The following is a 24,126-nucleotide window of genomic DNA, read 5'->3' as shown; positions in this document are numbered from 1 at the left end:
AGTCTGCTTTAACCTAGGTGTGCTGATAAGAGCTACCACTGACCCCAGGGAGGCATGAAGCATCTTGTGTTACTTTCATAGAAAGCAGAAACTGAGTTGTGCTTCAACACCTCACTCCTTCTAAGGTCAAAAAGGTACCAGAAAGTACAAAGGATTTAATGAAGAAACCTGTTGTGTCTTCTAATGGGGTTGAGGTGGCAGTTTGTCAAGTCAAAGTCCTGTGCATATTGTCTGTGGCTGTCTGCAGACCACATAGAACAGCAGACAGCTGCCAGATGCTCTGCATTCCACCAAGAGGGTTGCCTTCAGTGAGGACAAACTAGTGGAGTCCCAGATGTCCAGAGTTAAGGAGGGAGTTGTACCCAAACCCAGAAATTGGGGACTGTATCTAGAATACCATGTAAGACACCAGCACCAAGGGATTTCTCTGAAGATCACTTGAAAGCAGAAGCCAGTTTCAACGACCTGCCAAACCTGGAATGTACTAATTACATTGTCTGTGAGTGGGCCTTCCTTCCCCTTATCTGTCTCATGCTGGGTCATAGGCAGCCTATCCTACTAAGTGGGGGAAGGAGTCCCCTCCAAAGACATGTGCACAGGCTGCAGAGGGACTGTCCAAGATGGAAGAGGGGGGAGGAACTTTAGTTTTCTATGAGGACCAAAGTGTCAGTGGGTGTCATGGCGAACTTTGTGTGTCAGTTTGGCTATATCATACCGTCCTGGTCAGACACCATTCTAATGTGTCTGGAAAGGCATCTTTTAAATTAGAGTAACACTTGTCAGTAGCCTTTAAAGAAACGGGTTACCTTCCATTATGTGTGTGGGCTTCATCCAATGAGATGAAGCTTCAAGAGATGAAAATTAAGTCCTTGGAGATAAGAGAATCTTGCCTCCAGACTGGCTTTAGGATCAAAGTCTCCTGCCCTTTGGTTACCTCTGCAGATCCATGCTTCTTAACCTGTGCAATGACAACATGGGCCAATTCCCTAGTCTTTAAGTCAATAATTTCTGTGGTCAGGGGACACAGACAGGCAGACACAAAAAAAGATAGACAGATCCATACATATCTCTTCCTATCAGTTCTGCTTCTCTGGTAAGACCTAATTCTTATAGTTTCTATTGTGTCTGTGCACTAATTATAGAAATGGCACTCTTATAACTATAATCATTAAAGGAATTATATCCAAGGCAGGGTATCTGAGAGGGTATGGAAGTTGTGCACTGTGGGAGAATTAATGATGGAGGGGAAGGGAATGATGGCATCAGAAGTAATGGCTTCTTTTGGAGTAGGGTGTACACAGAGAGGCTGACCAAGAGCCAGCATCCGACTGGCACATAAAAACTCAAAACCAAAAATCTAGAGAACAAAATTACATCCTGAATTCGTGATTAGTGATAATTCGTGAATTAGTGATAATGGATAAGCCCAGAGGAAGAGAACAGGGTGGACAGGGCTGGAGTTGGTCCTTGGCTTACAGGACCTTGGAGTCTATGAAATTTGGTGCATGTCTTTAAAAAATTAAAAAAGAATATTCCCAAATACAAAATGTGAATATTTCCTTGAAATAAATATAAGTCACATTTTATCTATTTATTTAATTTTTATATACTTTGATCATATTTCCCCATTCACCTAACCCCTCCCAGATTTTCCCTACCTCCCTTCCCATCCAACTTTATGTTCTTTCTCTCTTTTTCAAAAACAAAAATCCTCACAGAAACACACAAAAAAAATGAAGACAAATAAACAAAAAACCAATAAGACAAAAGTAAGTCCCAACAAACAAAGCAAAACAAAAAGTCCACAAAAAAAAATTCCATCAAACTCATTTTGGGATGGCCAACTACTCCTGCCCTGGAGTCTAGTTGATACACTCAATAACGCTCCATTGGAGGAAATTGACTTTCCCTTTGCCCATGGGTATCAGTCACAGCTTGTCAGTTAGGGGTGGGACACCGTGCTCACTTCTCCCTCTCAGTGCTGGGACTCTGGCTAGCTTGAGCATGTGCAGGTCTTGTATGTACTGCCACAGTCTCTGTGAGTCATATGTGCATCGGTCCTGCTGTGTCTGGAGGACACTGTTTCTTTGGAGTCAACCATCACCTCTGGCTCTTACGATCTTTCTGCCTCCTCTTTTGCATTGATCCCTGAGCCTTGGAGAGAGGGGTGTGATGAAAGCACCCCATTTAAGACTGAGTGCTCTGAAGTCTCTAGCCTCTCTACACAATGTCCAGTTATGAGTCTTTGTGTTAATTTTCATCTACCTCAAGATTCTTCTCTGATGTGGGTTAAACAAGACGTGGATCTGTGGGTATAGCGGCAGGTTATTGGGAATCATCTTATTGCTATATTCCTTCAGCAGAATAGTAGTGTTAGGTCCCCCCTAGGTCCTATTTAGTTTCAGGTTCTTGGCCACCTTTGCAATGTCAGCTATGAGCTCCATTTCATGGAGTTATCCCTAAGTCCAACCGAGAAGTGGTTGCTTGCTCCTGTTACATTGGTGCCATTACTGCACCAGTATATGTCTCAGGCAGGTCATGGTCACAGTCACAGAGTTTATAGCCTGGGTGATATTGGCGATTACGTTTCTCCTCCAGCAGTGTTCAGAGTACCTTCCGGTGTCATAAATGTTAGTCATGCGGGTTGAAGCTTCTAGTTAGGCACAGCTTGACTTCTTCATGTCTAATGGCATAAATAAAAGTTGTCTTCAGCAATAGGCCCTTACTGTCAGTTTGTGAAGGGCAGCCAATAGCCTTGGCAAGAGCCTTTCATTGAGGTGGGGCCATTTCTGTGGGACACCTTTGAGTTGTTACTCAATAAGATGTAACCCATTCCTGGCACTAGAGGGTTTACTTGATGTCTAGTTGAGGTATCATCTCTCCTGTAATTTGAAGTGTCTACAGAAACTTGGACACTTCTGTAGTAGTAGGCTTCTATATGGCTTTTCAAACGGCTGTTAGTGTTAGTTATTCCTCCTCATAGTCCCTCCTTTACCCTTCTTTCTCATCCTTTACCCTATTTAATCCTCCTCTTCTAGTTCCCTCTTTATCTTTTCATAACACTGTATCCCAAATGAGAAAATGCCTCCATCAAATTGGCCTGTCTGGGGAGTGCGTTTCCATAATGATGGGTAGGTATGGGAAGGCCCAGCCCACTGTGGGCAGTGCCACCGAGGGGCAAGTGACCCTAGACTGTATAAAAAAGGTGATCTGAGCAAGTCATGAGACACAAACCAGTCACAGTGTTCCTCCACGGTTCTTGTCTCTGTTCCTGCTTAGTTTCTGCCCTGACATCCCTCAGCGACTGTGATATGAGCATACAAGCTGAAATATATGTTTTCCTCCCCAAGTTGGTTTTGGTCATGCTGTTTATCACAGTAACAGGAAGCAAACTGAAGCACAGGTTTTTCTGGAAGAACAGCAAGTGCTTTTAGCCAGGAAGCCACCTCTCCCGCCCCCAAAATATAATTGCATGCATTGCATTTTAGACACAGCCCAAGTAGGAAAGAGCATCTGTCCTGATCTGTCCAATTATATAAACCTGATGGCTACGAGAATTTTCCCAAACCAGATTTTCATATTGTAAATGTGAAACCTTGCTGCCTCTCCAATATTCATGGTTCTGGACACCATGGGACTCATTTTCAACAACCGTGGGACTTTTGTCCCTGCACATCTGTGTCAAGAGAGCAGATGAGTCAGAGGACAGTGCAAAGAACTAGCCTGTGGTGTGTGTGTGTGTGTGTGTGTGTGTGTGTGTGTGTGTGTGTGTGTGACAGAAAGAGATTGAGAGAGAGAGAGAGATGTTCATACATGTTTACATGGTGTGGGTACAAAGGTATGTAGGTACACATGTGTGCGTGCATGCGTGTGTGCATGCATATGTACATGCATGTGTGTGCATTCACGCTTGTGCATGTGGAGACCTGAAGCTGATGTGGAGAATTGCCTGCAATTGCTCTTTCATTTTATTCATTGAGGCAGGGTCTTCCAATCAAAACAAGAGCTCGCTGAAAAGGCTAGTCTCTCTAGCCAGCTTTCCCTGGGGATCCTGTCTCTGCCTTTCAAGACTGGGACTATATTTAAGCCAGTCCTGGGGATCCACACTCTGTCCTCATGCTTGGGCAGCAAGCACTTTAACCACTGAGCCATCTTCCATCCCAGAAGTAGGTCCTTTAGATCAGGTAGGCTGACAAGGTATTACCTATCCACAAAAAGGACTGCAAGATACATAAGTGGGTCCCACTAAATTCGAAAGATTGCATTCCCAGCTCATCTACAGCTTGCCCATGCCTCAAAAGTGCCCTTGCTGATCCCATCAACCAACAAGGGGAGAAACAAGGAGAGGGGATAACTGTCGTACAAATGCTTCAAGACCCTATAACCATTTGAATGCATTATGAGGGTTTTGATAGGGTCTAGGAAGAGGTGTGCACCGTTGAAGGGCTCTGGAGGCTCAAGGTTTGTGATAAATACTTGTCTCATTAAAACACAACCTGGGGGTTCAAGCCATACTTAGGAAATGAGAGACAGAGATTGTGACAATTAAATTCCAATTTAGGATAATTGTTTCTTTCGTGTGGGTTTAGGAGGCAGATTTTCTTATTTACACATTAGCCATGCATGGAGCCTGTGCTAAAGGGATCATACAAACAGCCATGATACTTCCTTTAAGGTGAGTGACATAAGCTTGTCTTCACACAACTGGTGTTCAGGGGTGGGAGTCCCAGGGAAAGAGGAAAAGACAGTGCTCAGGGGGGTGGGGAGATGGTTAGTTGGTAAAGTGTTTGCTGGCGAGCATAAAGACCTGAGCTCAGATCGCTAGTGCCCACCCGAAAGTTAAGAATGTGCTGGCCATGCTGGCACACACCTTTTATCCCAGCATTTGGGAGGCAGAGGAGGGTGGAGCTCTGTGAGTTTGAGGCTGGCCTCGTCTACAGAGTGAGTTCCTGGGCAGCCAGGGTTATGTAGAGATATCCTTTCTCATCAGTCCCCCAAATCTGGGAATGGCATTGGCTTGAGGGCTCTCTAGCCAGCCAGCCCAGCAAGTTCATGAGATCCAAGTTCAGTGAGAGACCCTGTCTCAAAAAAAAATCAAGGTGGATGCATTAGAGAGATGGCTCGGCGGTTAAGAGCACTGGTTGCTCTTCCAAAGGACCTGCGTTCTATCCCCAGCAACCACATAATGGTTCATAACCATCTAATGGGATCTGATGCCCTCTTCTGGCATGCAGGTATAGCTGGTATACATGCAGAGCACTCATACATAAAATATAAATAAATCCAGGATAGGCACCAAAACAACACAGAGAAACCCTGTCTCAAAAAAAAAAAAAAAAAAAAAAAAAAAAAAAAAAAAAAAAAAAAAAAAAACCCACCAAAAATATATAAATAAACAAGCTTTTTTTAAAAAAATAAATAAATAAAATTAAGGTGGAAAAGCAATTGAGAAGGACACCTGTCATTGATCTCTGGCTACCATCTGTACCATCTGCACATGCATTCAGGAGAATATGCACACACATGTTTAAAAATACTCACACAGAAACATAAACATACACAGACACACACACAGACACAGACACACAGAGACACAGACACACACATAGACAGACATACACACATACACAGACACACATAGAGACATACACATACACTGTACACACACACAGACACAGACACTGTACACACACACACACAGTACACATACACTGTACACACACACACAGACATACACATAGACACAGACACACACATACACACACACACATGCATGCACGCATGCACACACACACACACACACACTGCTCAGGGCTGGCAAGACTGTGAGATACAAGAAAGGTTTCTTGGTGCTGGTGTCCCTCCCCTCCCCCTAAAAAAAAAGTATGCAGTTAAAATTAGAAAAAAAAACTTGACTATTTAATTTTAAGTTTGACAAAAAGGCAAAGTATATGTTTAATGGAAAAATGCAAAAGATTAAAGTGCATAGGATCAATTGAACCATTTCCCTGAAGCCTTTGCAATGGCGTTGGGAAGCGGATTGAAAGTAGGAGGCCATGATGAAGCCCTCCCCCTCATATGCTAAGCTAAACCAAGGCAAAAAGAAATTAAGAAAAAAGTGGCAAACTACCAAAGAAATATGTCACAGAGTTTAGTTTTTATACTACAAAGCACCTTTCAATTAACAAGAAAAATATTTAAAAGTGGAAAAATTAGCAAATTACATGAACAGACAATCCTCAGCAGAAGCCATTTAAATCACTTCAAACCATGTCGAAGGGAAAAAAAATCAATTTTACTAATCAAACACATCATAATGAAGTTGCATGTCTACTCTTGCTTAGCAAATTGGCAAAATTTCCTTTTAAATCGCGTGTTTACACTTAATGAAGCACGCCGAGTCAGCAGCCTGATTTCTGCTCCAGGCATCGGAACACACACGGCACTAGTCCTTCTGGAGGGCAACTTAAATGAACAATTTCTATCATCAGGCACTGGCTCACTAATACCTTGCTTGCTTAGTAATTATCATAAGAAAATAACCAGAAATACACACACACACACATACACACACACACACACACACTCACGCACACGCACACACACACACAAACATTTATTCAAGGTGCTCACTGCAGTATCAATTTTAATAGTAGAACACTGGCCACATAATAAACATTCAGTGGGTAAACACTGAAGTTTGTAGGAACCATAAAAAAGTTCATAAGTGGAATATCGTGTTGTTGTCTTAAAAATCAAATATACAAATTCATCAATAGCCTGGGGCATTGCTAATGATGTATTGTGGGTTGTGGAAAGGTATGAATCAATTTCAAATTAAAATAATGCCTGTCTATGTGTAGTCTCTCTGTGTCTCTATTCTGTCTGTCTGTCTGTCTGTCTGTCTCTCTCTGTGTGTGTGCATGTGTGTGTGTGTGTGTGTCTGTGTACATGTTTAAACAAAGTAAACTGGTATCATGTACAGTAAAATATTAGTCATGATTGATCTCTTAGAGCAGAGAACCTGCAGAACTGTTGCTGCAGGTGAAAGATTTACACCTTCTGAAGAGAAGCGAGAGTATTTGGAAAGCTATTGTTATTCCAGGTCTTTTCTGCTTGTCCTATCACAAAAGTGCTTTACACTTGTAAAAGAATGTCATTTTGTCTGAAGAAACCCATTTGCTTGTATTCTGCCTCTAAAATGACTTCAGGATTGAAAAGGGAGTGTACTCATTATAGCACAAATATGAAGAGCAACATCAAAATCTATAATGTGAATATTTGTTTGCCTAGGGGCAAGCTTTCCAAAGCAAAACTGTGCAAGCTGATGACAAGGCAAAGCATGTAGAGCCTGGCTGTGTGCTTTGATTTCACGTGTGGCATCAACATGTGTGTAGGGATAGCCATGATTTGACCTTAGGGCCTCCTTTCATGAACCAATCTTACTTTCTGGCTTTTGATTTAAACTTGCCCTGCACAAAAGAGTGACTGGTTCTCCAAGAAAGAAGAAATGTGCTGCTCCATGCACCCAAAAAATATTTTCCTAGTCTGTCGTTGTCACTTCCAGTAATAGACGGACTAATTCTTTCTGAAGAAGTTTTTCCATTATAAAATAGCTCTGTGGCAAGGCCTTTCTCATTCAGGTAAGATTTGGTGGCCTAAAACTTCTATAATTGACAGTGGGGGTACCATTCCAATCCTAAGATCATCGTTTTCCTCCATGTCTAGCTTCCTTGTCTCTCTGTCAGCTCCTTAGCTACTTTACTTTTTCATAGAATGTGATCTCCAGGACTGTCTCTGTGGGGGCATGGTTTTCTTGCTTGTGCCCCCCCCCCACATACACACACATCATCTTAGAATACATTGCCTAGTATGTGGTTTGCTTTGTGCAACATGCTGGTCACTGTCTACTCCCTGAATTAGGAAAGACACATAGTACTGGCCATGGTGGCAGAGACATTCTAACATCTAACTCAGATCAAAAAGACAAAGCAAAAGCAAAGAAAAGGTCTTCTGGGGCTTTTCATAAAAGACATTTATAGGGGGAACAACCAGTTGCAGGCCAGCAGGCAGGACTCCAGCAGGCAGGCCTGACAACCCCCATCCTCCATCAGACCTTGTAACCTACAAGCCCCAATCCACCCCCCCAACCCACCCATCCCCTGATACCACAGTTGCTCCCAGAGACATAGGTTCTGCCAGCTCTGATTGGGCCAAGAGTTCTGATTGGACCAAGAGTGACTCCCTGAGACACAGTCACTATTTGTACCATTTGGAGGAAGAGATGGGTAGATGCCAGTGCAATAATACATTCAACGGCATAAAGAGCAATATGGCATCACCAGAACCTACTGTTCTACATCAGCAAGATGTGAACATCCCAACATAAAAGAAGCAGAAGAAAACAAACTTAAAAATAGACACTGAGAGCAACAATTAAATGAGACCTCCTGAAAATGAGAAGCTTCTGTAAGGCAAAGGGCACGGTAAATAAGACAAAATGGCAGCCTACAGAATGAGAAAAGATCTTCAGCAACCCCACATCTGACAGAGGGCTGATCTCCAGAATATATAAAGAACTCAAGAAACTAGACAGCAAAAAACAATCCAATTAAAAAAATGGGCTACAGATCTAAACAGAGAATTCTCAAAGGAAGAATTTCAAATGACCAAAAGACATTAAGGAATTACTCAACACCTTTAGTCATCAGGGAAATGCAAATCAAAACAACTCTGAGATACCATCTTACACCTGTCAGAATGGCTAAGATCAAAAACACTGATGACAGCTTATGTTGGGGAGTATGTAGAGCAAGGGGAACACTCCTCCACTGTTGGTGGGAGTGCAAACTTGTACAGCCACTTTGGAAATCAATATGGCACTTTCTCAGAAAATTGGCAATAAATCTACCTCAAGCCCCAATGATACCACTCTTGGGCATATATCCAAGGGATGCTCAAGCATACCACAAGGACACTTGCTCAACCATGTTCATAGCAGCATTATTCATAATAGCCAGAACCTAAAAGCAACCTAGATGCCCCTCAACTGAAGAGTGGATAAAGAAAATGTGGTACATATTCACACTGGAGTATTAATCAGCTGTAAACAACAATATGAAATTTACAAATGGATGGAACTAGAAAATATCATCTTGAGTGAGGAAACCTAGACCCAGAAAGACAAACATGGTATGTATTCACTCATAAGTGGGTACTAGAGGTAAAGCAAAGGATAATCAGACCACAACCCACAGCTCCAGAGAAACTAGGAAACAACAAGGAGGACTCTAAGAGGCATATATGGATCACCTTGGGATGGGGAAACAGAGGAGATTTCCATGAGTAAACTGGGGATGAGGTGAGGCAATGGAGGGTAGGGGATGGGGGATGAGAACATGAGGGAACTGGGATGGTCTAGCTGGGTGAGCGATGAAGTGGGAGAGCAATGAAAGAGATATCTTAACAGAGGGAGACATTATGGGGTAAGGGAGAAACCTGGTGCTAGGGAAATTCCCAGGAATCCACAAGGATGACCCCAGCTTAGACTACTAGCAACAGTGGTGAGGGTGCCTGAACTGGCCTACCCTGGTAATCAAATTCATCAATTTGATTACCAGGGTAGGCCTTCATCTATGATAACCTAACAGTTATCCTTCATCCAGTAACTGATGGAAGCAGATGCAGATCCACAACCATGCACCAGGCCAAGCTCTGAAAGTACAACTGAAGAGAGGGAAGAGGGATTACATGAGCAAGGGGGGTCAAGACCATGATGGGGAAATCTACAGAGACAACTGAACCAAGCTCAAAGGACCTCACCAACTTTAGACTGACAGCTGTGGAACCTACATGGGACTGGACTAGATCCTCTCCATATGGAAGACAGTTGTGTAACTGGGTCTGTTTGAGGGGCCCCTGGCAGTGTGATCAGGATCTATCCCTGGTGCATGAGCTGGCTTTCTGAATCCTGTGATCAGACACCTTGCTCGCTCCTGATAAAAACAGGTAGTGTCTTGGTCCTGACTCAACTGAATGTACCAGGCTTAGCTGTCCCCCATGGAAGAACTTACCCTGTTGGAGGAGGGGAGGAGTGAGAGGGAAGGTGGGGGAGGAACGGGAGGAGGGATGAGAGGGGGATCTGTGGTTGTTATGTAAAATGAATAAAAATAAAATTAAATTAAAACAGTTTACAAAATCCCAAAAATAAATATTTTAAAAGATAGCTTAAAAAAGAAAAAAGACAATAGATGTTCCAAAATTTATAGCAGGAGGCCTCCACCCTACAAAAAGAACTAGAAGAAGCCCAGGGATGCTAAAAGTGGAAGAAAGAAACTTCCCAAGGACAGAGAAGTATTTGTTACACTATATAATTGTTTCTTTGTTTAGATAAAATAATACTATAATTAATAATGCAATAAGAACTTCTCATATATGCCAAAAAAGAAAAGACATTTGTATTAGTCTGCTGAAGACACCTTGACAAAATACCACAGACTGGCTGGCTTAAATAGTAGGCATTTGTTTCCTCACAGCCCTGGAAATGTGAGTAGGTAGACTTCCCTTACTTGCTAGCAGATGGCTCTGTCCTCACATGGCCTTTCCTCCATGAGTGCAAATGGGGAGAAAATGTTTTGGTCTTTCTACAACTGATAAACTGTCCCTACAAGACACAATGAGCGTCACCTGTATGGTATATGTATAAGATGTGGACTATGTTGTTTCTCCTCAAATTCAAGCGATGATATTCTAACTCCAGGACCTCATAATGCAACAGTATTTGAAGACAGGATCTTTTACAGAGGTAACCAAGTTCAAATGTGGCCCTTACAGTGGACCCTAATCCAACCACTTTGGTGTTTTTGTAATAAGAGCGATTAGGTCACACAGGGAGACACACATGCATTGCTCAGAGAAAAGGGAATCTGGTGACGTCTGGGAGGAGGTCCCATCTACAAGGCAAGGAGTGAGAGAAGTGGCCATTATTGCCAATACTTCATCTTGAACATCCAGCCTTCAGAACTGTGAGAAACTAGATGTCTGTTGTTGAAGGTACTGGCCTGCAGCCTTCAGTCAGGATGGGCCCAGCAGACCAGTCTTACCGCACTATATGGAAACTCATGGCAGTAGATGGTGCCTTATACCCTGCTGTGGGGAGGATCAAAGACTAATTACACTTGGGAAGAGTATAGTCAGGAGACAAGATGTGGTGGTCCTACTTCACAAGCTTGCTCACCTCCTCTTTGCCCTATCCCACCCTGCTCACAGGACCCGGAGAGGGTGTAAGGAGAGGGCAGGTGGTATGTGACTCCACATTTCTCCACACCAGCCATGGAAACTATACCTCTGCCTCTGCTGGGTCAGAGGAGAGGGAGATTTGGAGAGTCCCTGGGAAGAGAGCTTTACAAATATCTCAAAAAGGTGAATGAGACTAAGAAACTGCCTGCGAATGGAAACTGATGGAGTGAGAACTAAGATACCCTTGAGCGATTCTGCAACCCAGTAGGAAAACAGATTATAGGATCATAAAAATGCAGTTGGCAGTATTGCATAAAGGGAGAGATTTAGGATTATACCGCCACGAGGTGAGACTCCTCAGTTTAACTAGAGACACCTACTTCTCACCAAACTGTATTCTGGGAAGAGACAGAAGGATTTGTAGGTATCATATTCCCCGCCACTGACTGGTGCTTGGCTTATTTACTGAGCTAATATCTTCCTGGGCTGCAGATGTCAGGTGGTTCCTGTTTACACAGTTTATGGGCATTTATGTACTAGACATTGGATGGAGTTACATGATTAATGAGGGAAGAGATTGTGCTAGCATGGTTTTCATAAGGAGAAGCCAATACCAATCTACCAAAATTACAAATGCAGGTGCCAACAAGATGGGAGATGCCACCAAATATTCCCTGTACACCTTCTGTTGTCCTTGAAATAGCTATTGGTTCCTTGCCAAGATTATCCAAAGATGTGTACAGTCTGATCCAAGAACACTCAATGATATTATGTCCAGTCATGAAGAACCAAATCCCCTTATCATACCACAGGGAAGGAGGTAGACAGGAAACATTGATTTCTCCTGAGGGACTTTGCAAGGTTCCTGCTTTTAAGTTATACAACATTCCTGAGTTTCACAAAGAGAGTGCAGTTCAGAGACATTGCATCATTGTCAAGGTCACACAGCTAGTATAGGACAAGGTCCAGAAGCATTTTACTTTTCAACTCTTACTCTTTCCTACATAGATTTCTCTCCCTACCCCCATCTCTCTTCAGATAGACTTTTACTAACTGCCCCCTATCAGGCATGAGAGAGTCACATGAAGTGTAACTGGACACAGTGCATTCTCCTCTTGATGGACTTCAAGCCAGTAAACACATTCAGAAGATCAAAGAATAGAGAGCAATCTCTTACTTATAGCAAGCAAGGACATCACTGGGGTCCTGCAGTGCTCCTGGAGGTCGGGTAAGGGATGCTCACTAGGTAAAGTGCTTGCCACCCAAGCATGAGGAACTGAGTTCAGATCCTCAGCACCTGCATAAAAGACAGGAGAGATGGTGTGCCTGTAACTCTGGCATCAGGGAGGCACACACATGAGGACACTGGGGGTTTTGCTGGTCAGCCAGGCTAGCCTATTGGTGAGCTACATGTTTAGTGTCTCAGAAAATAGAATGAAAATCAGTAGAGGAATAAACTCAATGTTGGCCTATGGTAGCTACACACACACAAATACACACACATCAGTGTTCTTATGGATAAAAAGAAATATCCATATTGTGTTCAGGAAGCCTATATATATACTGGACATATTTCAAAGCATGGTTAGTTTAAGGTGTACATTTCTAAGCATTCTCAATTTAAGTCATAAAACACATGTTTAAAAAATAAACATGACAGACATGAACACTTTGGGACATACTCAGTTTAGCATTATAATGAGCCACATTCAGTCCAGGTCCTAGAAGGATAATTCCAACTCACTCTGTGACCTTAACTGACTCCTTAAAAGTTACATCACAGAGTTGAAGGTGAAATCAGAAAAGAAGAAAACCTTTAAATGATGGCTATCTTTTAAAGGGACAGCAGTTATTACAAATATAGGGGCCTGTCTTAATGGTATCTGTCTCACACAGTGACTTGAGGAAGAACTTTCAAAAGAAGGGGTTAATCCAAACCTTCCTGAGAATGTGTGTATGAAATGCACTCTCTCAGCACTACAAAATAAAACAAAACAAAACAACAAAAACATTCTAGAATCAGATATAGGAAACTCTTTTAAAGGAGATTTGGAGTCTGTGGCTGTCACTCAGTAGGTAGAGTGTTTGCCCAGACAGCATAAAGCCCTGAGTTCAGTTCCCAGGACTTCATGAAACGGGATGTGGTGGTGCATGTCCATAATCCCAGCTCTGACACGAAGGGAGCAGAGGCAGGAAGATTATAAATACACAGTATCTGTCGATGAACTTAAAACCAAGGAAAGAGTTGATTAAAGGAGAGGCCCCTCCTTCAAAGTAGGCAAAAACTTTAGGTAGAGCTGCCCAGACAGAAAGTTACCTGAGGAAAAAACAGTGCTTCCTGCTTGCCCAGGTTCACCCTTGCTGGAGTGTGCGTCCACACTGTGGCTGTTCACACTGCCAGTCTTTGCCGCTGTCTGAACGCAGATTCATCATTCCAGTGTGGACTGAAGACCAAGGGCTCTCAGGAAACCCTTGAAGCTTCAGCAGAAGTTGGAACTGCTGAGGTATCCAGCTTCATTGAACAGCCAGTGGTGTTCGACCTGTGGAGAACATAGAGACAGCTGCTGCTGGGCTAATCAGCTCAAATCGCATAATATAATGAACCAGCTCTGTAATATGACACTCATTCTACCAGTTCTGTGCCTCCAGAGAACTCCCACATACACGTGTATAAAATATATAATGAAACCCATTGCTCGGTTAAATTAAACATTACTTGCCACAGCAAGAAGAAAAGAAAAAAATCTAAGTGTTGGTAAAGCTACAGAAAAAGCAGGACACTTGCCCACTGTTGCTAGTGATAGGACATGATACAATTGCAGTGCAAAATGACGTGAAATGTTCTCAAAACTTAAAAATAGAACCATGTCATCCAGCGTTTCCACATTAGAGTGTCTGGCTAACAAAATGCCAATCAGGATCTCAAAGACATGTTAACACTTCAATGTTCATCACTAGGACTAAGAAATTGACAAGCACTGTTCCACCCCAGGTCTCTAGACTTGGGCGGGAAGAGTTTTACCCATGAGCCGGCCCAGTGCCTCTGGCACAAGTCAGTTGGCCACCATTATGGTGAATGAGTACAGGGTGGCAAAATGGGTGTGTGAGAGAGAGACAGAAAAATTCACGTGCTGGGGAGAGAGGCAGTTCTGAAGAGGCAAGAGTGGTGAGGAGCAGGCTGAAGTACATGCCCTGTCCTGTTTGCTAGCCCAGGGCCATGGTGATATCTGGGCCTTGGCTGTTTCCAAGGGCCATTACTTAATCCTTGACCCTGAAGCAGCTATAGGGGTCTGTGTTGATATCTGTGGCTACTGTTACCACCAAGGGCCCTGTGGACACCTAGAATCTGGGCCACTTCCTGTGACCAAATCGATGTCTGGATATGCCCCCCATAGGGGCCATGCCAATCCAGGGCCATGGTGACATCTGGCCCACACTGTTGCCAGGGGAATATTAGTTGAAGATATGTTATATTCGTTTATGCTGTGGAATATTTGTTTAATGATGCAAAGACGTGTTGCATTCTTTTATGTTGCATTTGTTTAACTCCATGAAGCTGTGTTACTTTGCCTGCCTAAAACACCTGATTGGTCTAATAAAGAACTGAATGGCTAATAGCTAGGCAGGAGAGGGGTTGCAGGACAGAGAGAATAAATAGGAGAAGATTAAGGAGGAGTAGAGAAAAGGAGAAAGGATGCCAGGGGCCAGCCTCACAGCTACACAACCAGCCATGGAGTAAGAAGAAAAGAAAGGTAATAGAAGAGAGAAAGGTAAAAGCCCAGAGGCAAAAGGTAGACAGGACAATTTAAGTTAAGAAAAGCTGGTTAGAAACAAGCCAAGCTAAGGTCAGGCATTCATAACTAAGAATAAATCTCTATGTATTTATTTGGGAGCTGGGTGGCGGGCCCCCCAAAGAGTGAAAAAAACAACTACAACTGAGGGCCATGCAGAGGCTCACAGTCCAGGCTCACACCTAAGGCCATGTTGGTTTTAGAGGGTCAAGCTACTGCCCAGGCCATACAGACCTGGGTGGCCTGTGCAACCAACCACCCGGGGCCATGATATAGTCTGGTCCCCAACTGCTGCTGTGGGTCATGTCAGGGTCAGCGGTCCTACCACAACCAATGTCTGTGCTTATGTCCATGGCTCCTGTGACCATCAAGGCTGAGAGGATACCCAAGATTTGGACTACCATCTGGGGAAATGTTGGTGTTTGGGGGCCACATTGCCACTTGGGCCATGCCAATCTGGGTCATCTGCAATGCCAACTGGGGCCACAATGGCATCTTGTACCAGGCTGTTGCCAAGGACCATGTCTGGGTCCTTGGTTCTTCCGCAGCCTGAATCTGTGCTATCTGTGGTCCATTTTGCCACCAAAGGCCACATTGATGCCCAGAATCTGGGCCTCTAACTGTGGCCTTCTTGGTGCCCCAGGGCTGTGCTGCTGTCTGCCCCCATAGAGACCTGAGTAACATGCACTGCCACTCGGGGCCAGGGTGTCCTATAGACCTGAGTTGTGGCTGGGACCATGTCTGGGTCTGTGGCCCTGCTGTAGACAGGATCTGCACTGATGTCTGAAGCCCCTGTTGCTATCAATGGCAGTGTAGATGCCTGTGATCTGGGGTCATTTGGAGGTGTGGAGGTTCAAGGGCCATGTTGACATTAGTTTCATGCCTATCTAAGTGACCTGTACAGCCAACTGGGACTATGGTGACAGCCGAGCCAGGGCTGCTTCCAAGGACTGTGTCTGTGTCCACATTCCAACCACAGCTGCGGTCCGTATTGATATCTGTGGCCTGTACTGCCACTAAGGGCCACATGGACTTCAGGGGCCTGGGCTGCCACCTGGGACTATGTTAGTGTCTGGGGGTTGAGCCTCTGCTAGGGCTGTGCATATCTGAGTAGCCTGTGCTTCTACCCAGTGCCATAGCGTCATCCAGACCTGGGCTGCAACCAGGGGGCCATGTCTGGGTCCATGGCCCTGTCACAGCTGTGTCTCTGTTGATGTTGGTGGCTCCTGTTACTATCAAAAGCTGTGAGGACAGGGCTGAACAGAGTTGGCCCTGCCCCTCACTGGCTGCAGTACTATCAAGACCTGGCCCTGCCCCCCCACCAACTGTCCCACTCTGAAGAGCAGGCCCTGCACCTCTGCATGGCAGCATGGTACAGCTGTCCCTGCTGGTGGGGTGGGGGTGAGCTGGCCCTGAATATTCCAGAGAGGAAGAGCTAGCCCCACAGTCTGTCATATGGTGGTGTGGATGAGGAAGAGAGAATCCCCTTGCTCCTTGACCTTCACCACCTACTACATGTGGGAAAAGCTGGTCCTGGAGTCGGGAGAGTGGGAGAGCTGACCCTGCCCCTCACCTGCTGCAACAATTGGGAGAGTGGGCCCTAACCTAGCCTGGGCATCGTATTAGAGCTGACCCTGTGGACAGAGGCCCAGGTGATCAGGCATCATGAATGCACGTGGGAGATCTGGTCCCACCCTTCATCTATCAAATGGTGAAGTGGGTGAGGGAGAGATGACCTCCCCCCTCCCCACTTGTGGCGGGTGGGTGAGCTGTCCCTGAGGCCATGAGAGTAGGAGAAACTGGCGCTGCCCCCCACCAGCAGCAGCACACAGGAGAGCAGGCCCTGCACCTCACCTGGGCAGCAGAACAGAGCTGACCCTGTTGGTGGGGGCGCGGGTGAGCTGGGCCTGCGGGTGCAAAAGAAGGAGAACTGCTTCTGCCCCCTTCCTCGTATGCCATGGGATGGCAAGGGGAGGGGAAACAGGCCCTCCCCCGACCCCTTGCCACCTGGCCACAGGTGGGAGAGCTGACCGGGGAGGGGGCCATGAGAACTGAAGAGCTGGCCCTGCCCCTCACCAAGTGCAGCAATCCAGAAAGTGGGCCCTGCCCCTCATCTGGGCAAAACAGTAGATCTGGCCCTGGTGGTGTGAGTGCTAGTGAGCTGGACCCAAGGGTGTGAGAACAGGAGAACTGGCCCTACTCCGTGCTGTCTGCTACATGGGGTGAGCTAGCCAAGGAAGTGCTGGAGAGCTCGTGTCAGGGTGGCGACAATGAGGGAAAGCTGGCAGATTGACCGACCCAGCTACAAGGTCACCCACCTCATCTATGAATTGCTGGAGCATGTGCAGGGGCTGGACCTGCAGATCCAAAGCTATAGGATCTCTATAACTCTGGGAAACAGTAGGATATCCAAGAGGAGTCCCAGTGAAGGCCCAGAATTGAGGGTGAAGCAGAAGCCAGAGGCCTCAAGCCAGACCAATGACTCACTGCAATGAACACTTACAAGTAAAGATATATGGACTAAAGGGTATAATACTATGTGACTTACTGGGCCACACTACAGCTTCCACGCCAAGATTTTTGTTTGCTTTGGTTTTTGGTTTTACTTTTAAATTTTTTCTTGAGGGGAGGTTGCAAGGGACAGCAGAAGCAAGGAGATGAGGAGATGAGTGGGATCAGGATGCATGATGTGAAATCCACAAAGACTCAATAAAAAGTTATAAAAAAGAAATTGGCAATAGCTGAAAGATAGTAATAACCCAAACAGCCACTAATAGATGAAGAATTAAAGGTGTGGCATATGCAATGGAATACTCTTTACTCGTGCAATGTGCAGCAGCTGGGATATATCGGGAGCATATAATGCTAAATAAAATAAGACAACCACAGGAAGACTTCACTATTATACTATGACAGCATTTAAAATACTCAAATGCACTAAATAAAAACTGAAATAGTGGTTACAAGAGGCTGAGTAGAGGGATAAATTGGAAGATAATAATATATATAAAGCTTCTGAAATATTTTTCTTAATTCTCTCATTCTCTCCAGACACATGCACATCCAGGCACATGTGTACACATGTGTGCATGCACACACACACACACACACGCGCGCGCGCGCGCGCGCGCGCACACACACACATGCACAAACTGCATTTTGTGTAGTTCATATCTATTTCCCTGTATTTTAATTGTTGCTGAATCAATCTAAGCTGGTTAGAGCTTAACCAATCACTATCATTTTCTTATCTTCAATATCACAATTGTGCGCTTATTTGCAGTAGCCTCTCTTTCTGACATTTAAGTGGGTTCTAATAAGAAATTCACTTACAGCAAGTGGAGTGTGTTAGATAGTGCCAAGCCTGGGAAGGTGTGGGTTGAAAGAAGACAAATATAAAAAGCGTGTCATATAGGATTCAAGGTGTTCATTGTGTAGTGGTGCAAGACACCTTCAAAGAATGGCTTTTCAAAAGATTAGACAGCAGTTAAGAGTTGGTGGCAGTCCTCTGCCATTATGGGGACAATTTGATGCATCCCACTGCTGGCTAGGATCACATCCAGGAGGAAGTGGGGAAGGTGGTATCCTAAGACTTAAGGAGGTGCTGGAAATAGAATGGAAGAATGGTTGCTATTATCGGCTGCCAGGAAATATTGTCCATGGAGGCCCACTGTGAAATCGACTCATACAGCCCTGAATATTTAGCATATGAAAAATATTTAGGTAGAAGACATTCCTGAACTAAGCATTGAAAGAAAGTGTGCGTGGAGCCACATATCTAGCATTTGGGAACACGCTTGATATAATATTAAGCAATAACAATATTATTAATTTTTAAGGCTAACTTAAGCAGATTTGGTTCTATGGCACTATTGTAATTGTCAAAAACAAAATTACAAAAATACACAAACAGAAGGTATAAATACATACCTCTATTATGAAAAAGTGGGTGTCTTAGCTGGTAGGGTTATGAGTACAGCTTTCTTCCTTTTAAATATTTTCCATATTTTCTTGAATGATAAATTAGCTTTTTTTCCATTGAGGAAAAATGTGAAATTTCTAACCAGGAATGTTGGCTAGCTTCTCAGAAACTGGTGGAGGAGGATTGTAAGTTCCAAGCCTGACTGTTGTACAGAGTGAGTTCAAGGCTGGCCAACTTAGCAAGACGGTATCTCAAACCACACAGTAGAAAGAGGGTGAAGGCTACAGCTCTGTGGAAGACTGTGTAGTATGTACTAGACCCTAAGCTCAGCCTCTAGCACAGAAAGACTCCTTCCATTCTCTTTCTTGGGAAAGCACATTTGTTTCCTCTTATGTATTGCCTTAGCTACTGTTCCTGGCATCAATTCCCCATCACTCAGGCCAACACACAAGGCTGAGCAGATATGAAGTGTGATGGAACCGCAAAGCAAGGCCTGGATTTGGGGGAAGATCAGTCACTGAAAATGCAATGACAAACTCCAGAAGTGCCAACAACTGTTGCCTCAATGCTGTCTCCTGTAAGTATCATTGTACGTTTTATAATACTTGGAGAAAGTATAGACACCATCTTCCCTCGGTGAAACAGTTCGGACACAATAACCAACAAATGTGTCTGAGCCAAGTTATAATATAAATGTGCCAAATTAGTGGTATTTCAGAGACACATTGATTGTTTATGGCAAAATAGACAAGTGTTGACATTTAAATTGTTATAGGACACTAATATTTTTATAATTGTATTAAAATAATAAAATGATTAAATGTAATTTTATGTTGCTTTAAAATCTCTTCATCTCCATTATTGGCTAGAATAAGTCACCTCAATTCCAACAGCAGTAAGACACTTGGAGCTTAAGAGTGTAATGCGACAGTGGGGCATGCTGGTGAATACCTGTAATCTGCACACTTGGGAGGCTGAAGCAGGAGTTCAAGGTCAGCCTGGGTAATATGGTAATAATAATATCAAGCAAAGGTATGATGCAGATTGCCTGAGAGCAAATCCAAATGTTTATGACCATATGTAAGTTGATAAATTCTCTAAGTCGTACTTTCTTGAGTTTTGAAACAGCATGCTAAGAGGCTTTAAGTGATATAGTGAAATAATTAATTATATGGGGTCTGATGCACACGAGGTCTTATTAGATGGCAATAACTGTTGGTCACCATCTTAAGTCTAGCAGAACATGTCTTAAACTTTTAAAATCAGCCCCTTACCTGTGAGAGCCACAGTTGTCTACATTGAAAGGACACCCAGTAAAGCATATTGCTAGGAAGCCATGTGTACCCTCAGGAGGCCAACATGTGCTGTAGCAGGAAGTTATAGCTTTGAATTTTAAGACGCTAACATATTTAAGAATCTCCTGTGATTCCTTTTTTCAATAATGGGACAAGCAGCTTGAATATTTGAGGGTATTAAGTAGAGAATATGAATTTTTCCAGCTCTGTATCCTTTGGAATCCAAGCTGCTGCTTGTCTGTGCTGGAATGAAGATTCATTTTGGCATGGGTGAGATTGTCTTCCTTCCAGATTCTTCAGGATTTAACATGCCAGCTACTAATGGGCTCAGCTCTCCATGCAAAACCCTAGAAGTAGCATATGGTGGAGTTGCATATCCTTTCCAAGAGACCCAGCTACCCTCCCTCTCTAGTCCTAATCCTTTTATAGAACAAGGACTAGATAGATCTTTTTTTTGTATTTCCAAAGATTTTAATCTCTATGGTGTTGGAGTACCAATATTGAGAGTTCAGGATAAAAACTGGTCATGTAATGGGAAAACTCCCAGAGCTGGCACAAACAAATGTGGAACGATTCTTTGGCAACACTTCCTCAAACAAGATTAGGTTCAATTCCCATAGAGTTAATACTCCCACTGAATGTGGCCTCACAACAGCGTTTTACAAATGGTAGGAGGAAACAAGCCAACAGAAAGCTTACAGCTATAACACGAGAAAAAAAAAATGTTTCCTAACACTTCAAACTTACAGAAGAAAATGTTATGCTATTAGTTGTAATAAAACATGGATGTTTGAGACTATTAGGATTGTTAAAGGGGGGAATGTCAACAATGAAAAGAAGACATAAGCAAAATAGTCAGACAAGTTGGAAAATAAATGAAACATGGTTACTGAGATGAAGCTCAGTAGAAAGATTAAATGACATATAAAACACAACTGAAGAGAGAATTTCTGAAGTGGAAGGAAGCTCTACCTGAAAGAATGCTAAAGAATAGAACATGCTCCATTTTAGGAAGATGTAGAAAGCTAAATAAAACGTTTAACGTATCTCTAAAGTGAGTAACAGAAAACCAGAGGAGATGGGTCAAACAAAACGTAGTAATGTGTGTGCTTTCAAAGAAAATATTTTGAAATTTTACAGAATTGAAAAAAGAATGAATACTCATTTTTTTTAATATGGCACACTAAGTCCCAAGCAGAAATGATTTAAAAAATAAAATAAAAAGCTCACTAGATCTATAGTAGTAGAAAGAGATGCTAGAATACAGTGTGCTGAGCTAATGATAAAGTGTTAAACCTTGACCAGAAACGCTTATTATAATGGGCAGCAGTTAATGCAGAGACTCATAACTAGTAAATGTGCTGTGAAAAAAATGATTGCGGAGTTCTCAGTCCTAAATGGACATCTATATAAACCTCCCTCATGGCTCATGGAACATCATGGAAGACAAGGTGGAAAGAACGTAAGAGCAAGAGGGTGGAGATGATGGATGGTGGTGGTGCATGCCTTTAATACCAGTACTTGGAGGCAGAGCCAGGCAGATCACTGTGAGTTCGAGGCCAGCCTGGTCTATAGAGTGAGATCCAGGACAGGACAGGCACCAAAATTACACAGAGAAACCTTGTCTCAAAAAAAAAAAAAAAAAAAAAAAAAAAAGCTGAAGAAATTAACCAAGAAGAAAAGATATTTCCTAAAAGGGTCTCTAAGTGGAATGAGAAGAGACTTGTCATCGGTGACAACAGACTAGAAAGCAATGAAATATTACGATGCAGATAATAAAAAATACTATCTTCTGTAGCCACTTCAAAACTTCACAGTGAAATTCTATATTCAATTAAGTCTTTTGCTAATAAATAAAGTGAATGAAGGATATTTTCAGGCTTATGTTTATAAAGCTTTTAATCAAAAGATTCATGCTGACAGAGGTCAAAATGAATGCTATACATGGGCTAGGGCATTAAACTGAGAGGCTAAGCAAGGTGTACAGAAAACCTTAATAAACAAAGAACGTGGGGAGATAATAATGGGACTGAGGTGGGTCTATCTGAAGTGTTCGAAAGCTGCAGAGGACCCATGTTCAGTTCTCAGCATTCACATCAGAGGCTCACAACTCCCTGTAACTCCAATTTCAATGGGCCTGATGTCCTCTACTGCCCTCTAGAGTTTTCTGTGAAAGTTTAACATTCTATGATTTGCAGCTTACCGGTCACTTTCCCTCAAGGAAATAACCTAAGTATTTCTGTAATCACCCCAATGCGACATAAGCAATATGCCCCTTTAGAACAAACACTTGCTCTTGAGCTGTGTGCACACATGTGCCTTTCAAAGAACATTTACAACTTAGTCAAATATTCCTTGAAATTTCCAAACTGATGCACAAGATTTCTATCAACGGCGTGGCAGGGAAGGCTCCCTCGTGAGCATCTAATGAGCACTTGCAGCATGCTGATGTGTCGCAAAGCACAGTCTGCCCTACAGTCATTTTACATGTACCATCAGTCAGTCCTGCAGTGCATCTCCTGGGGCCACTCCAGAGCCAGAGCCACCTCCTGCCACAGCTAGAAATCTTCAAAAGGAAGAAAGACTCCGAAAACGAAGTCAGGAATCCTACTCGATCTGCGCTGGAGAAGAGAAAGCAATGTGCAATCTATGTCTCTCTAGTTCAGCCGGACTAATCGCTTCTCAAGGGGAGCGTGCGCTCTGAGCTCTGAGAGTTAATTATGTCATGGGTGAGTTCTTTAGTCCGAATGTTCCTAGGATGTCTAAGTTTCTACATCTTGAGATGCTGTTTCTCTGGGTCTCGTTTGCTTTAATAAGTCCTTTTATTACTGGTGTCCAAGCCCTTTAAATTCTAAACATGGACATTACTGCAAACACTCCGACCTTCCGTCTTTGTGTTTAAAGGAATGTTTCATTGAGTTGGGGCTACCTACTATCTGCTAACGTTCGCCTATCTACTCTCTGCAGATTCCAAACAGAGGACAATTGTCTCCACGTATATTCACATCTTGGCACTTAGAATTCCTTCTTTCTCCTTTCTTTATGTAACAGTTCCCTTCATTCCTGAAGGTGAGTGTTCCACGCAGAAGCCAGCCCTAAACTCAGTCACATTCTCTTTTTGTGTTCATTTTGACTATCAAGGTAGTCTTGAAACAAGAGTGCAAATTTTCCAAAATTTTTCTTCCAAAACTGGGTTTCCAATTTTATATAAGTTTTAGAATGACATCGTTGTCAATTCTACAAAAGAAAAAAAAGTTTATTGATATATTTATGAGATTGAATTTATAAATCAGTTTAGAATAAAATTATACTGATATGTCTTCTAATTTATGATTATAATTTTTGCTTATATTTTGGTTCTTTAATTTCCTCCAGTCATGTTTTAAAATATTTTGGTGTAAAATTTTTCTAAATTTACTAAAAATTTATTTCTAATAATTTACTTTTTAATCATGTGTAAATATAAATACATTATTCTTTTATTTTCTAATTTTCTAGTTGAGTCATAAAAATAAAATGATAATTTTACATATTGAGCATATACCAATATTTTTATATGTAATTGTTTTTAAAGACATTTGTTATTTCTACTAAGAATTTGAAGATTTCTTAGGACTTCCTAAACCTATGGTCATGTCCAGAGATCAATCATTACAGGAAACCACATCTAGTTAAGCTGCAGAGAACAACTGATTAGGGCGTCCCCAGCCCCAATGGGTAGATCGACAACACAACTCCTACGCCTAAAGCTCAGAGAACATTGTGGAAGAGGGAGCAGAAAGACTGTAAGAGCTGGAGGACAAGAATATCTGCAATGTCTACTACAAACGTCAGGGAAGCCACACCCATCATATTTCACTAACATGGCTGCCTAGACAAG

The sequence above is a fragment of the Peromyscus leucopus genome, chromosome 1 (genome assembly GCF_004664715.2).
Source record: "Peromyscus leucopus breed LL Stock chromosome 1, UCI_PerLeu_2.1, whole genome shotgun sequence".
Lineage (NCBI taxonomy): Eukaryota > Metazoa > Chordata > Mammalia > Rodentia > Cricetidae > Peromyscus > Peromyscus leucopus.
Note: the sequence above shows the minus strand (reverse complement) of the source record.